The sequence below is a fragment of the Cryptomeria japonica genome, chromosome 5 (genome assembly GCF_030272615.1).
Source record: "Cryptomeria japonica chromosome 5, Sugi_1.0, whole genome shotgun sequence".
NCBI classification, from domain to species: domain Eukaryota; kingdom Viridiplantae; phylum Streptophyta; class Pinopsida; order Cupressales; family Cupressaceae; genus Cryptomeria; species Cryptomeria japonica.
Genome location: NC_081409.1, coordinates 326,702,655 through 326,720,040, shown reverse-complemented (window position 1 = coordinate 326,720,040; position 17,386 = coordinate 326,702,655). Strand labels below are relative to the sequence as shown.

At 32.3% G+C, this 17,386-nt stretch overlaps 1 long non-coding RNA gene across 2 annotated transcripts; it reads left to right on the top strand.

Annotated features, from left to right (window-relative positions):
* Nucleotides 1-3,441: 3,441 nt before the first annotated feature.
* On the top strand, nt 3,442-16,660 carry LOC131063131 (uncharacterized). 2 transcript variants are annotated; one of them, XR_009111016.1, is made up of 3 exons: nt 3,442-4,051; nt 15,670-15,923; nt 16,527-16,660. It is a non-coding gene; the product is annotated as an uncharacterized LOC131063131 (long non-coding RNA). The 2 variants fall into 2 exon arrangements; XR_009111015.1 differs by having other exon boundaries at nt 15,670-16,011; nt 16,527-16,657.
* The last annotated feature ends 726 nt before the right edge of the window (nt 16,661-17,386 follow it).

Here is a 17,386-nt window from a genome sequence, read left to right as displayed (position 1 = left end):
TTGACATGATTGTGGATTCTTATGTTCAACACTTGGAGGAGGTCTCTTTATCCTTAGAGGAGACATGCGAGTCTTTGGATCTTGTTATACATTCATCTCCACTAGATATTGGAGTGCCTTTTTTCAGCAACATGGATTAGCACACCTAATTTAGACGGGGTAACTTTCAACATCAAAATGGGGAAACTTGAGCAATTTTTAGAGACTACATCCATCCTAAGTTTTTTTCCTACATCTTCCCTTCATGACTAGGGAGACTTCATAGATACACCTTTGGTTTTGTTTCTTCCCAAGGGGAAGAACGTTGTTCGACGATCATGGAGCAATTTCTTCATTCAATTTCGAGGTTCTACTATTGGTGTCGATTCTACATTGTTGGGGGGGGGGCTACTTGGTCTCTCTTCTTCTCTCATATGGGAGGGAGTTTTTCCTCACATTGGGTGTTGTCCTTCACATACTTCTTTGAAATTTATTTTGTATAGTTTTTATCTCTCTTTAGGGGGGGAGTTTTTTCCCATTGGGTTTTTCTCTCTTTCTCCATTTGTGAGAGATTGCATTGTTTTGTGTGCATTTGCATTTGTACATGGGTACCTAACATGGCCTAGTAGTTGGGACCCATCTTGGATTGTTGACTTGAGTCTACATTCCCCTAAGTTGCACTTAAGAGGGGGGTGTTGGTGTAAATTATATCATAATTACACTTTACTTAACTTGACTTAGGGTAATGCATTTAATAGTAGTTTGGATATGAGACACCTAGGTAAGTTGCTTGTAGGAGAAATTCCACCTTTTGTGGTCCTATCTTGTTGTTGCATTCCACCTTTGATGGGTGATCCACCTCTTGTGGAATATTTTATTATTTCTCCTACCTACTCCTACCTACCCTTATTTCTCATTGAGACACATGTCATGATTGTTTTCTCACATATCCATATGGCCTTGCCTTTATAAACAAGCTCATCTACATTGTATGCAATTTTTTATTATCCAGTTGATTAGTATTTTGCATTTTGATTAGAATACAATTTATTCTCATCAAATCTATTTGTTTCTCTTTTGTGCTATTCAATGTGCTCTTGATCTTGGCTATTTTCAATAGATTCTTACAAATACGTCCACTAAATATGGATCACCCACATGAGGTGGAAATGTGATAATATGATAAAATCACCAAAGGTGGAAGTTACACATGAGGTGGGAAGTGATAATATGATAATACCATTGAAAGCGTAAATTTTCCTATGTGGTCCCTACTTAAACTTAAGTGACATGTGTGATTAGAACCTAGGACAAGAACTTACTATGTACAACACTTAATCTCACTAGTAAACATATCAAGTGATAGGCTAAGAAAGTAAATATATATGCTTGCTATCATTTTTCATTTATGATAGATGTATCAACTTACACACACACATGTCTACATGCAATTAGGAACAAAGAATTTTGGAAAAGTTGTTTAATAATTTGTTCATCCTTTTCACCATTGAACAAGCATTTTGGGAAAATTTGCACAATGAAAACCAAGTAATGAAATTAGGCACCAGTCAAACATGAGCTAGATGAGTTCATATCAAATATATAGTTTGAACTTGTCAAGTGATGGAGAAAGGAAATAAATATATATCTAGCACTATCTAACTACAAGCTAGATAAATCATTATTTTGTCAATGTGCATTAGTAACCTATGTGGCCTCTTTGTATCCATGTTTTTACAAATACTATGAGAAAAATAATGTGATTCAAACAAAATCATTAGTTGATTGCCTTATAACCATATTGCAAAAGATACCAGAATACTAGTTCTATTCCAATTTATGCATTTAACACCTCTATATAAACACAACTATGCTACTATTCTCTTCATTCAACATGGATTACTCAGTAGTACAACACATTCATTCTTAAGAAAACTACATGGAACATAAAGAACAAAGTGAAATTCTCTCTTTGTGTGATTTTTGGATCCTAAAGTGCTATGTTATGTTTTTGAAGCATTATTGTGAGAATGGTATATCAAATTTGATAGTGTTTCATTTTCACTACTACATATGCTTTGTGAATACCATAAATATTTTTAAATGAAATACTTTCTTTATACAATTGCACACAAACATACATTTTTGAAACATTTTACCATTCCTTTCTAGATGAAATAAATTGGTACAAATGAATACAATAGATTGATGGTGTAAGAGAATTTTGTCTACAAAATGCATAATACACCATTATCATATGTATTTAAAAAATAAAGCATATTACTGCACTTGTTGTCAATAGTACACCTAGCTATTATTTCATCATCTTGTTTACTCACCATAAGCTTTCCCAAATATGAATAACCTCTATCACTCACAAATAGAAATCAAATTAAGAGAAGAGTAGCATCCTTATTCTTCTGCTAAAGTTCTAAATGAATTAAATATCTTTTTATAATGCTCTTTATTAGTCCTTGCATGCATGTATGTGCATTTTTAGCTAGCAAAAACTTGGAGGTATTGGATTTTTCATAAGGGTTTGTGTAACATAAAATCAGGTAAACATCAATGGACATAAGTATGTAGGAGGAAAAATAGGGAGCTATCCTAAGTTTTGGGTTTTTTCATGAGGGTTTGTGTAACATAAAATCAGGTAAACACCATATGGGCATAAGTATGTAGGAGGGAAAATAGGGAGCTATCATAAGTTTTGGGTTTTCCCTAGTTTTAAGTTATTTGAAATTGGAAAATTATATGGGTTGTGGTTGGCTAGTGTGTATTTTTTTGGGTTTCAATTCTATGAAAAATAGATGCTTGTCTAATTGGAAACATAATGAGAAAAATATTAAACAAGTTCAATAATGTTCATTTTTTGGTGCTTGCATGTAAGTGTGTGTCTTTCTAGGTGGGCATGAGTTGGAGGTATATGGGTATTGCATGAGTTGGAGGTATATGGGTTGTGTCACACATTGAATTAGTTGAATGCTATATGGACATATGTTACTATTTTAAAGAACTATTGTTTATGTTTATATCATGTGTTTGAAAATTGCATGAACCAACCTTTCTATAGACTTTTCTTTGTTTGGGTGTGTGTGACAAGATATCTCAAATAATATTTTTATAAAATGGGCTTTGGAAGTTGGACACCAACAAAACCTAAAACAAATTTCTAATCTTATCATATTGTATTCAAGATTCTATAAATTAGTTCACATCTTCTTTAGAACATAATTAAAACTGTCATTTATATTTTATTAAACAATTCAATACCTTATCAATGTTTTCTAACCATTATAATCTTACAAATTTGAAATAAAAAATATAATTTAAGATTTGAAGCATGATCCAAAACCTTGATGAATTAAAAAAAATTGATAAATTAAAAAAATATTATATGATTAAACCCCAAAACATTCAACAAGTATAATACTACTTCCCGCCTAGGTGCCTCCATTTGGTTTCACGATGGGAATGCTTTCGGTTGCATCGCAGCCTTGGCTTCCGCAGATGCCTGGTTCAAATCCACCCGTTGTAAACACATGCTAGCGTTAAAAAAAACGCTCCATAGATAGATATTGCAGCTGAAAAATCATGGTCCTGGTTCGAATACACCCGTTAAAAAACATGCTACCGTTAAGATATTGCAGTTGAAAAAAAACAAGCTACCGTTAATAAACACGCTCCATAGATAGATATTGCAGCTGAAAAAAGCATGCTACCGTTAACAAAAGCACGCTCCTATTCTTTAACCTATTATATATATGGCCATTGATTTAGAAGAATAGCTCATCCGCAATGTTCAGTATTTCCCTGCGCACATTGATTCTGAATGTACTAGCTATGCAGACTCCTCTGGTTATTGCTGCTTCAAGGCCATAGTGAGCATATAGATGAAAGATTTTAGGGAACTAAATTTATAGATTCTTGGTATAGGGCTCGATGCCCTTTCCTGCAAGGGGTGAATTTGCCATTTGGTGTGCCCTATCTGCGAAGGAATGTTGTCCGAGGGAGTGATGCCTCCAACGCCTCAGAGGTCATCCGCATCACCAATCATATGCGGAGGAATGTTGTAAGTCCCACATACTCAACACCTACAAAGGAATTCTTGAGTTTAATTACTTAAATTGATGTGCTGTTTTTTCGTCTTTTCTGTTTCATCTGGTTAATGTATATATGTTTTTGATAAGGTAGTTTTTAATTTCAAAAACCATAGAATTATATTTTATGCCATGTAGAATGTAATCATATTTTATTTTTATAACATGAATGTTAACTTGGCCAACAGAGAACACAAAGATTCTGTTGAGCAATAGCATTTGAGACATTCTGACTCATCTCTGTACTCTGTAGTGATGGTCTGCAATCTAGGACTTCTGTTATCATTTCATTAGTTTTATAATATTAAATTAATGTTTGGCAGCAATTGAAAAAGTTGGTCTGCAATCTAAGATATCTTATGCTTGCCTTGATTGCTTGTTGAGTCAACTCCTTTCCTTGGGCACCCAGCTGACTCATCCCCTGTCTGCAATTGTCCTTGCACAAATTGTCCTCTATAGCTTCTCACCTACCTTCCAACTTACCAATTGATCTTTATATGCTTGCAACTATCTAAAACTCCTCCAGACTACCATGACTACCCTCACCCCCCGATTTCAGGTCATGTGACAAGCGACTTGAAGATGATCAAATCCCTTAAGAGGGTGTAGGAGATTCTCTAATACTAGTAGCTGCCACTTGTTTGATTCACTGAAGCATCTTTCTCCCATGTTTTATGCATATCTTGTTCATCTGATTACCTACGAGGTCTCTGTCAAATTCAGTCTGCTATTAGGTCTGTCATCTGTATGCTTCAAACACCAACAATCATTCATGAGATCTTTAGTGACTATTATAGCAGCTCACTATTGCATGGTGCATGATCTTTTTATATTCACCATCCTGATGTCATGCCTCTACCATGCATTTTTTTCATTTATCTCCCAAATGTTTTTCTCTTAGATCAGTGTTTGGGCCTTGATACAGTTATCATACTGTATTTGTATGATAAAAACTATCCACTTTTTCCAACAGTACATAGAACTTGAAGAAAGAACTCACAGACTTTGTCTTGCGACTGTTATGTGTGAAATGTATTTGTCTTTATTATTAGGTCTCTAGACTGCCACTATATGCCTGGCAAGGTAATGGAACTCTTGATATACTTTGTCATTTGTGGCTTCATGACCCTGACTTTGTCAAAATACTAGGTAATGGAACTCTTGATATACTTTGTCATTTGTGGCTTCATGACCCTGACTTTGTCAAAATACTATGTCCTTGTGCTTGTTTTATTATCCTTGGACTATAATGCACTGTTATTTATTACTGGCCAATATTTCATTTGGTTTAATTTATCACTTCATCATATACTTTGTCAATGGCCCTGTCATATGCACTAAACCACCCTGTCATATGCACTAAACCACCTCTACCTATAGTGTTTTAACCCATATTTCTCATACCTTCATAGCAGGTTTGTTCACTATCATGGTTCATTTAACGATGTCTTCCAACCATGCTTACCATATCAGTATTCATCCTTTTGGTGTTCACTCAGACATAGGGGTTCTAAAGAGAAGTTTGACTGTGGCACTTGCTATCTTTTCTCTTTGTCTTCTATGCTCTCATTGATTATTGAAAGCTTTGGCCTCTGTCATACGTCTTTCATGATATACTCCACAAGTCGTCTTTCATGATGCACTCCACAAGTCCAAGTACACTGTCACTGATCCTTTGTCCTACTTAACCTTTTCGACTCTGTCTTTGTCTTGGTCATGCTCTCTGATTTCAATGTATCACGATGGATATATAACCTCAGTCAAGGCATGCAAGTTTAGTGAACTGAGCATGGCAGACTTTTTACTTTACAACAAACTCTCTTCACTGCAACTTCAAAGCACTTCATTACCTCTGTCACTGCACCGAAGCCTTTTAATAACTAAAGCATATCACTTCGGTTTCAAGCATATGTAACCATACATAGAACTATGTTTCTTTGGTTCTATCTAAAATACATTTTTTTGATTTGAAAAAGGAATGGTTTGCGTTCACAGCATACAGTATGAAGGGGTTTTGGCAGAAGTGTGTAGTATTTGCACGTTTATGTAAGGCCTTCCCCAAACCAAGCTTTGATTTACTTAGTTGACCATGTTTAACCTATTAATAAATGCTTTATAATTCAATAGAATGGACTGTGTTAGGCGGATAGGTTTGTGAGAAATATAATTGAACCAAGTTATAGAGTTATCGCACCTAGTGGTGTACTTTTGATGTGTTATGAAGTTGAAATCCTAAAAGACCCATTGATTGGATAATCTTGATTTAACGTATGTCAGCTATGTTTGGATGTAGAACTTATATGATTTTGTGATTGGGTAACATTTATGAATGTGGATGCTTCATTTATATGCTTTATAGATACAGAACTCTAGATGATCCTAGAATAGGATAAATTTGAGAGGAGGTATGTCATTATTGGAATTGCAGGACTTTACTATGATGATAGGAATAGGAATGCATGTTTTAATGAATGGATCAAAATTATGTGAATGATAATAATTGTTATGTGGAGTTATTTGGATGACAGATGTATGGGTTGATAAATGTATATTGTATGCAGAGTGGTTGTAGTGCATTATTATTCAGGTGTTTTATATTATATGAGATTATTTGGAAGTACTAATGTGTAAATTGAGTTGCGCAGGAATTATCCATGTGACCATGGAAATATTACGGAGAACCAAACCTAGACTTATGTATGTTCGTAAGCCAGGGGTTGTCTATTTGGAGAGACAACACCCCAGTTGTGTTGTATTTTATTCGTAACAGTGTATGTTGCATGAGTGTTAAGTGTCATTTAAATTTAATGTGTAAAACCCACAATAGACGATTTCGTGTTTTAAATTATAAAAGTGTTTTATTTGTGTCACTTGACACATGTGTGGATTTAAGTTTAAATGTTTTATTTTTGTCTCTTGGTGGGAAAGTGTTCAACTATAGCTCTTTCAAATAATATAACATGTTGTCATAAATACCTTGGGAAAGGAATCTTTGGAGAGGTCAACATATGTTTGACCCGAAAATAAACTTCAGAGGGGTTTAAAATGGGTTAAATGAACACCTAGGGGTAGTTTAATAGGGTTTCCTAAAGCCCATAAGGTATACCTAGGGGTTAGGGGTAATTTTAGGCAAGTTTCTGCTTTTAAGTGACCTTTTTGACGCTTTAAAAATTGGCTTTTCTGAGTTGTGCGAAAACTGAAATTAGAAGTTTGATTTTAGTTGTAAACTTTCCTTTTCGAATGAGTCTTTTTCCCTTTTTGCCTTACTTTCCTTTTTGGTTTTTAGAAACTTATGAGAACTCAGAGAATGAGCTTCTTAAGCAAGAATTGGAAAATTTGAGGGTAATCACCCACTCTCCATTTTTGGAGACAAAAAGAATTTTTTAAAGTAAAAAGAATGAAAATTGTTTTGAGAATTTTAGCTAAGGGTAGAAAGAGAAGAACCGTGGAATTGGGCTGCTCATCCTCAACAAAACTAAACTACCTTTTGGGCAGATTAAGGTTGGTCGTATTCATCATACAATGGATTTCTTATTGCATGTGTTTGTATGTAATGTTTGTGAAAAAGAGATTTGTTTTCCGTGCATGTTCTTTTGGAAATTTATTTGGTATTTTGTTTTATACTTTGTTTTGTGTTTGGGAGTAATCAAGATCTCCTACTCTTGGGAGAGAGGAGGATCTTGTGGGTGGTAGAAGTGACAGCCCTCGAGTGAGAGACTCTCGTTATGAGAGTGATCACAAGGGAATTTTGTGTGACCCTTGCTGCATGGCTTGTTTATGCATTGGGGGTCATAAGGAGGGAAATAAGGCATGAATGCCTTGGGGGGCATAAGGAATAAAAGGCTGATTATGTTATACTTGATGTATTTTGTTTGCCATGAAGTGGCTATATGCTTTAGTTTGCCATGAGGTGGCTTTTTATTTGGCCATACTTGCAGTCTCCTCAAGGTACTTGGTCCACTACCACCCTTGAAAAGACATCACCAATGTGTGGTGCAGTGTAGCCCGGGTTGAGGTTGTGTTTGAGTTGTGTATTTTTTTTGTCCTTTGTGTTTGCATGTTTGTTGCTTGTCTAGGGCTTGGTTCTCCGAGCTCGGGGGTGGCTACTAGTTAGCCTAGGCTGGGAGGTGAGCACTCCATGGTCATAGCCTATGTTTTATTTACAGGATTGTTGGAAGAAAGGAAAGAGGACAAGTAGAGGATGCTGGATTTCAGTTGTTACAGAAAAGATGTGGAAATGGAGTATATATGTTTTAAGTAGCAACATTGTAATAGGAAATTATGTTGTATCTATCTTTTAAAAAAAAAAAAAAAATGTATCAAATATTTGTAAGAGCCTCATTGAATAGAAATGAGAGATTTATTAGTATTGTAGGTTATTTCGTAATTTGATGTACCTTATAGAGATGAAATATTGTTTTATGCTATGCTAAAGAAATGAATCTGGATTTAGTTCCTAAAGATTTTCTGAACTTTAATAAATGTAGGTTATACAATATTTAGGAAAGAGAAATGAAATTTATTTTACCCCTTTTTGCATATGAAATAAATCAAGGAAATAAAGTAATGATTTAAAGATTGTATGCGTGTTGCTAGAAATTAAATGATTCAGTTTAAAACCTAAATGCATTGTTAAAGCTAAAGGAATTCTAGATAAATAATGTGCTATTGAAATGTTATTTAATGTTGTCATTTTACTAATTTGTAGAAAATAAATTTTACAAATAAAAAAAAAAAAAAGGGATTTAGCGTAGCTATGTTCTTCTTCAACAAGTATTTTAGAATAAAGCAAATATATGCATAAAATTCAAATTAGATGACTTAAGCTATTTTCAAAAGATATATATATATAGATAATTGCAGGAAAGGGGATTGTCTTGAATGTAATAATATTACAATTATATAAATATAAACATACCTACAACTAAATTATTTGCATGTATAAATGTATAAATGCCTACGTTTCTTTAAGTTAAATAAAATCTAACTGACTCATTTAAAATATATATATATATATATATATATATATATATATATATATATATATACATATGTATATATATACATATGTATATATATACATATGTATATATATATATATATATATACCTTTGCATGAATAAACATATATACACAAATATATATATTTATTTATAAATATTTTATTTGCATTTAAAAAATAATAATAATAAAAAAATAATATAGGAAATAGGGGCGCGGGCCGGGCCCTAACCCACTGTGCTATCACGCAGTGGGCGGCGCCCAAGGCACCGCCACTGTGTGAGCACACAATGGGCGGCGCCCTTCGCACCGCCACTGTGTGAACACACAGTGAGCGGCGCCTCGGCACCGCCACTGTGTGGTCACACAGTGAGCGGCGCTGGCCGGGGATGGACCGCCGCTCTCCTCCTCCAACATACAGTCTCCGCCTTCCACCATGGCCGCCGCCCAGGGTTGCAAATTCGGCCCTGCAAATATTTCTTGAATAAAAAAGATATGTATAAAACCCTAGCCCGGGTAGGGCTAGGGTAATAATATTTGAAGGGATTTAGAAATAAATAAATAAATAAATAAATAAATTAGGGTTAATATATATTCTTTTTATAGATAGTTTAGTTATATGGGAAACAAGTATATTTTAGACAAAGAACATTCTTTTTTTTTGTGAAAGCATGTAGTTATATTAGGAAAGTATAAATGGCCCATGAGGTAATTGTTTATTAAAAAAAATATTATATATATATATATATATATATATATATATATATATATATATATATATATATATAATTTGAAAATATGGATGAAAAGGGCAAATTTTTAGACTAAATATTTTTATAAACTTATATATGTTTTTGATAATCAAATGGGCATATTTTAAAAGGATGTAAAAAAAAAAATTTAAAGGTTTATGGAGTTCAATCTTATGAAAGTTTTGGATGAAATCGGTAAATTAATTTTGGAGATCTAATTGGATTTTCATAAGCAAATGGAATTATTAAATAAAGTAATTAAATAATTTAATATAAGAGGATAGTGTAGGGGCGTAAAGACTAATCCCTCTAAGTGGACTAAACCTTGTGAACCCTGTTAACCCAAGAGGGAACTTTTATTAGGTAAATTAACCAGCTTAATGATGATTGGAACTTTAATTGTAATGGTTCCATTTGATAATGTTAACGTAAATAAATAGGTTTTAGTATTGAATTAATAGAAGCCAATTTCTTTGTAAATTAAGTATTAAGGAGGAACGTAATTACAGGGTGGAGGAAAATTGATATGTAATTAATATAGAACCAAGTAAATTATGTTAATGTCTAGTTAAGAGAAATGGTTTAATCTATGTTCTAATATTCGCAAACGAAATGAAAAAGACTTTGGAATGAATTTAATATTCCCTCATAAATTTTATTCGCCCCACTTGATATTAGGAACTCTCGTAAATTGTTATGTTAGTATTTAATATCAATTAATAAATTGTTAGAACCACATGTTAAGTTGTCACAACTTTTTTAAAGCAAATGAATGCATGTAATTATGTGTTAAAAAAAAAAAAATGTCGGTTGTGTTTTGCCCTAAATTTTGGGCATGACAGTTTACTACTGTTTTCTTCAAGATGAGCAAATAGTCTCTTGAACATGTTTACAACACTTGGAAACATAAAGTTTGCATCGTGCACACTACATAGGCACTCCTTTAACATCCGAGGATAATATTTCCAAATCTCTCGATATATAAGCTCTTACAACATCCCTTGTTAATCTCCTTTTAAGAAAGTAGCTTCATCTCATAGATTTGGTATCTCCTGTAACAACTGCCCCTCAGTTCCTACTAATTTTTTAATCTTTAATTTCAATTCGCAACAACTCCCAACTTAATCAACCACTCTTGTTGTCTCTTGTGTCTCCCATACTTGATAACTATGATGAAATTCCGTTGAGACTGTTTTTCTCTAACCACATAATCGATTTGGCTTTCTTAGAATATTTATAATTTAAAAAGTTTTGAAATACCTTGTATTTCAGCCTATTTTCTTAGGAAACAAATTACTTTATGTTGAAAAGATTGATTTAGTTATGGATTCTATTCTGATAGAGTATTTCATGCATGTGAGATAAGCGAACCGACAAACTATTGGCTAAGACTTTTTGATGTTATGATTCTTCATAGTGGTTCCAAGTTTTAAGGCACTCAATTCATCAATATGAAATCCTAATACCAAATTACTGTACCCTTCAGTGCCCATTTTTCTTTTTTAATCTTTTCCTCTCTTTCAATTTATAAAAATAGATCACATTAAATTAAACCACAAACTTTGAATACAATATTTGAAGTTGCACTGACACATACAAATATAAAATATTGTAACAACTACTTCTAACTTATTAGACTCTTCATCTTTCTACATTGCGTACCTATAAATTAACATATCAATATATAGTGTTTTTTCTAGATAATGAGAAAATAATTTTATGTTAGTGCAACAAGATCGGGATTACTGTACCTCGTAGCTCCATCAGAACCCATATATGTTGCCTCCAAATCTGCCCTTGTTGTCTTGCAACTTAAAACCCAATGCACCATAGGCTCCTTCCTTCTCATTTCCACACTAACTTCACACCATGCATCATCATAGAAAAGCTTCCCTCTCATTATAGGCAAGGAGGGTGCTAGCCTCGATTGTGGAATTTCGATTGACACATGCCAATTGTATTTGCTTGAAAGTTTATAAAGCCTTTTCAACAAATTGATACTGTGGAGATCATGTGACCACCCTTTTCATTTCAACACTTCACATCGTTCTCTACATGCCTCCAACTTATCTTGTTGAACTCCCATACACCCTCCTGCTCTGTTCTCCTCCTAGCCACCTGTGCATCTCATGTCTCGGTGGTGATATATCTCAGAGTACCTGAAATCATGCCTGTTTCTTTGTATTTCCTTAGCAGTAATAGCTTAGTTTTAATCACCTATGCCCTACGTTTTGGCTTCATCCCATTTCTTCTTCTTATCTGCGCGAGTTTTGTTTTGTGGTTTTCTCCCTAAATATCTCCCTCTATCCTCCACGAAATTCTTCTCCCCTTCTGTGCTTTAATGGCCATCCACCCGCTGTCTGGAAGCTCTCATTATTTCCCAAGTAGGCATGGAGTGTGTAGTCAAAAGTTCCGTAGTTTTTCTTTTTTATTTTGTCACAAACCAATAGCGTTGGCTTGGAAATTTCCAAAGCCTTTAAGGGATCATGCAGGCCCATCCTTTCCTTCTGTAGGCAATCAAGTAGGCACATGGATATCCATGTCTTCATCTTACCTTGTTGACTATTATTTTGCAACTTTTATGAATGTTAATACCTCTACCAATGGCGCTGCAAGTGAAGCCAAGTTGCTTATATTGTTTTCCGTTTAACAGTATTGAGGACTTTACTCAAACCCTTTTTTATGGAGGTTTTCTTAGCTAGGGTTTGGACAAGTTTTGAAGTTTACAAAAGGCTCTCCTTTTTTCAGCACCTCTATATCACAGAGAACGATGACGATCTCAAACTTATTTACCATTCAAGGAGCATTTGGGATACTTGGGACTCCATACTTAGACTTTTTGCAGGCTACCATCTTATGGGTTTACTCAGTGAGGGGCCTATGGATGACCTTTTAAATGTCCTCTTGAAATATGCTCTGCTCCCTTCCTTCAATTTAAGCTTTGTCATAGGTGACTTCTTAGAACCCTTCTTCAAAACTAATATTGTTAGAACCCTGTCTTCAAACATATTAGATTGTCAAGCAACCAATCTTAGCATCTGTCTTCCTTATGATCAGGCTTCATATATTAGGCATACGTATTAAGCATATCCCCTAGCAACTATATTAAAGTTGATACATTTAAATTTTAACTTTTACATTAAAAATTACAAGTAAAATCATAGTAAAAAAGCTAAAAATACAAAGAAACATATTAACAAGGTTTAAAAAAAAAAAATTGTTTAGATAATCTCAAATATTATTTAAGTTTTTCTAAGTTTTATAATCAACGTTTTATTAAAAAAAAATATAATAATTAATATTAGTTTTTTAAAAATATAATAATAATTAAAAATTTTAATGCCACTTAAATTAATACAAAAATTTGAATTAATAGAAGATCAAAATTTAAAATCAATGATAATGAAAACAAACTAAAATTATTTGATATTTCTATTTCAATTTTCTAACTTTTTTTATCTAAATTATTTTATATAGTTAATATCATTAGTGTTGAAAGGTATTAAGATTATGTCCATATGTTAGACAAAATGAAACTAATGTTATAATGTTTGGTGGATTTGTCAATATCTTATATTTGTTAAAAACTATATAAAAATGTTGTTGTGTATGTTAAATTTGTTAATAAAGTTCAATTTTTTATTAATGATAAATAAATTTTGTATTATAAAGAAATATCATATAGTAATTTGTGAGAAATAGAAGTAATGATTTGTTTGACATTTGTATTCATGGTACTAATTCTATTCAAAGGGTATTTGTTTCTAATCACTACATCTACTATGTAATATTCTCGCTTTGGATGGCAATTTTTACACATCAACTTGTTCAATAATAGAAGATAAATTTGGACAAGTAAAAGTGAAATAATTATATACTTTTTTGAAAATAATAGTAAAAAACATTAAGAACTATCGTTCAAATAAATGTGACGAATGAAATAAAGACTTTAAGAAATTATGAACTTTCCATATCAATTCATTAAATGTTTTTAACTACTTTGAATTTCTCACAAAATTATAAGAAGAATTAATAAATAAATAAAAAATTAAAAATTCTACAATTTTAAAATTATTTTAATAAAAGTTAAAAAATTATAATTAATATAAAATGTTTTTTTATTTTTAACATAATATATAATTTAATTAAATTTAATAATTTGTAAAAATATAAAATAAAATTGAAGTCTAATGGTAAAGGAATTTTTACTTTATAAATGATTGAAATGTATTTTTAAGGGAAATTTTTTTTAATAGGGCAGTATTTTCTTTGGGAAATTTATTTTCAATATGGTTAAATATTTGACTATTATTAAAATTCAGTTATCCTTCAATATAGTAATGAATATCTCTATGTTGGTAAACAATCACATGGAAAATAATTTTACATACTACATGAAATCATAAAAAACAATATTACTGGAAGCAAAGGCGGTGAGAAAACTTAAAATGTAAAAGACTCATAAATGCGTATGTCCAATGTTGTCACTACAGTTAAAATTTTCTATAAGAGATTAGGAATTCATCTAATTTTTTGCCCTATCACATTTGATTGGTCATCTCTTTTTAATTAAAAGAAAAACAAAAAACCCCAGTAAAAAGTATACCAGCCAATAGAAAAATGTAAAAATGGAGAAAGAAATTGATATTAATAAATAAGTCACAGCAAACTATAGAATAACCTATAAGATAAATATTTAGCACAACAAAAAACCCCAGTAAAAAGTATACCAGCCAATAGAAAAATGTAAAAATGGAGAAAGAAATTGATATTAATAAATAAGTCACAGCAAACTATAGAATAACCTATAAGATAAATATTTAGCACAGTTTCCAAAGCAAAACTAATTAGAAGAGGTGAAAACATTAGTCTCGCCTATAGATAGGCGGGACTAATAATAGTAATTGATATAAATAATGATCAAAGAGGGGAACATGACAGTCAAGGCTTGCAACATACATGTGAAATACATGTAGTACATTAGGTATGGAATATGCACTTGAATTTGCTTAAGTTAAGTAGCATGAAGCTCACACATGAATCCACTTAAGTCAGGAAGTACGTATGTGAATGCACATAGCGCATATAAACTCACTTAACTCATAGGGCATACAAAACGTGAAAACACGTATGAATCATATACAGAAAAATATGGGAATCATCCACCAGATTACACTCAAGGCATGAATCATTGGCTTGAAGTATATATGTCAAGGGTGACGCAACAAATACACAACACACATGTGAAGCATGAGGCAATACTCTTAAGTACATATCAGACATGTAGTGCAAAAAGCATCAAGTAGTACACATTTAAACATTAAACAATATACATAAGGCATGGAGCATTCACGTAATACATCAAGGCATGAATATGTACTTATGTAAGGCGTGAGGCAATACACAAATGCACTTAAGGTGCAAAGTATATATAAGAAAGGCACTCATGGAGTGAAGAAAACACATAATTATCAGTCATATAGAAAACACATAATTATCTGCAAATATAAATGAAACATACATTTAAGAGAAGCATAAATAAGACATACACATGATCTTTGATCACAGGATTCTTGACCAAACTTTGGATAGGGTTCTGCCCTTTAGCAAGGTTTTTCATACATTATTTATCACATGGTTTGAATGCTCATAATAACAAAGATTCTGTCACACCCTTAATCTAATGTTCAGCTCAAAGGAGGGGCAATGTACATTTGAATATTATTTGTATGGCAATAACAGTTTTCATTGAGAGATCTCAATCAATCTGCTTTGTGGCTAAGATTTATTTAGCTTGAGATCATGTTATTTTGTCTAAATTTTTTATCGTCTAACAGGACTGATACTGGAAAAGGAGAACTAGTACATATATTAGCTTATTATGGTAGCTGTGGACCAGCAAAATTTGCAGAGATAGAAGAATGCTCGGCCAATATAATAGAGGGCAGAAACCATGTTACCGAAGCTTAAACCTCTGAAAATGGGAGAATGATTCATACATTGCTGGGAGATGGTGTAGCTCCAGGAAAACTGCAATGATTTAGATTGCATAAAGCAGGCATCTAGCAAATGCCTACTTATGCTAGATATGGTACATCTAATACCTCGTTGTTTTTTGGGATTACATAGACGATCCAAGTTCCTGATTTCAAATTGAATATTCAATGTCCAATAAATAGGTGAGTGAATCTTGTAATGGTGGAGTATATATATATATATATATATTTTATTTACATTGTTATTTAAAATTTGATTGTTGAAGTCAGATGCACTTCGGTGACTTAATGAATGTTTAGAAATTATAAAGTTTTGTTTACATTACATTCTATTTTGTTGGTTTATTTGCCCATCATTTTATGTTTTATGTTTTTTTCTTTGCTTTCATTCTAAATTTGTTTGGCATGGCCATGCCTCCTCTGTTTTTATTTTGTCTGTGAGTTTTATGTTAATATGTTTGGTATGTGTTTTTCTTTTGCATTTTTATGTTTAGATTGTTTTTTAAAAAGTTGTATTGATATTTTGTATTTTTTTTTTTTATGGGTGATGAATTTTCAGGCAACAGTGATGACAAGAGGACAAATTAAGCAGAACTACATATCACAAGCACCAGGATTTACCAGTCTGTTTAAAATCAGCTTTTACTAATTTTCTAATTAATAAATCATAACCCAATAAATTCTCTTTGTGATTCCAGGAGAGCAGCCACATACTTATCAAGTGTGCAACGTTAGATAATATTTGGATCCGGTTCAAGCATTAGATGTGGCAGAGGCAGTTGGCAGTCTGTAGAGTGATGCCTAGAGTTTCTCAATTGTTATTGCAGTCAACGCAGAACGGATTTTTAAATTTACTGTTGCACTTTTGCATCATTTCCTTGAATGGGTCAACTTATTTGTAAATGGATATGTAAATAGATTTGTTGTTTAATAAAAAAAATTTGGGAGGGGTTGAATTGGCCCCCTCCTCAAGGCTGTAGAGAATGGTCTTTGATCATGGTCATTTTGTTCAGCCTAGTGTTTCTGTGTTGATTTTTATATTTTCTTTTTTTATTACATAAATTTTTTATTTTATTTTATTTTAAACAAGATATGTGAAGTGTATGTTTGAACAAGATATGTGTGAAGTGAAATAATGATACATGAAATGTCTTTGAACTTTCACATTTACTTATCTTAGTATTTGAACTTCAACATTTATTTGAATATGTTTGAAGAGTGTTTGAACAAATTAATATGTGAAACAAACAAACTATATGTGAAATGTGTTTAACTATGACAAACACTTTGTTGAGTTTGTAATTTAGCATGTGTGTTTGAGTTTGAATTTTTATATTCATCTTATATTAAAAATCTATTAACATTAAAATTCACTTGTTGTATGTTTGAACTTTGCAATCACACTTATATTTGTACTTTGACATGTTTTAGCTCAAGTATTTACTTTTTGTGTGGTTGAAGTGACTTTTTGCAAAACCTTCTCAAATTAGGATGCGTTCACTTTTGTGTGTTTGTATTTTGGTATATGTTTGAACTAACTTTGTGTACATTTAAACTT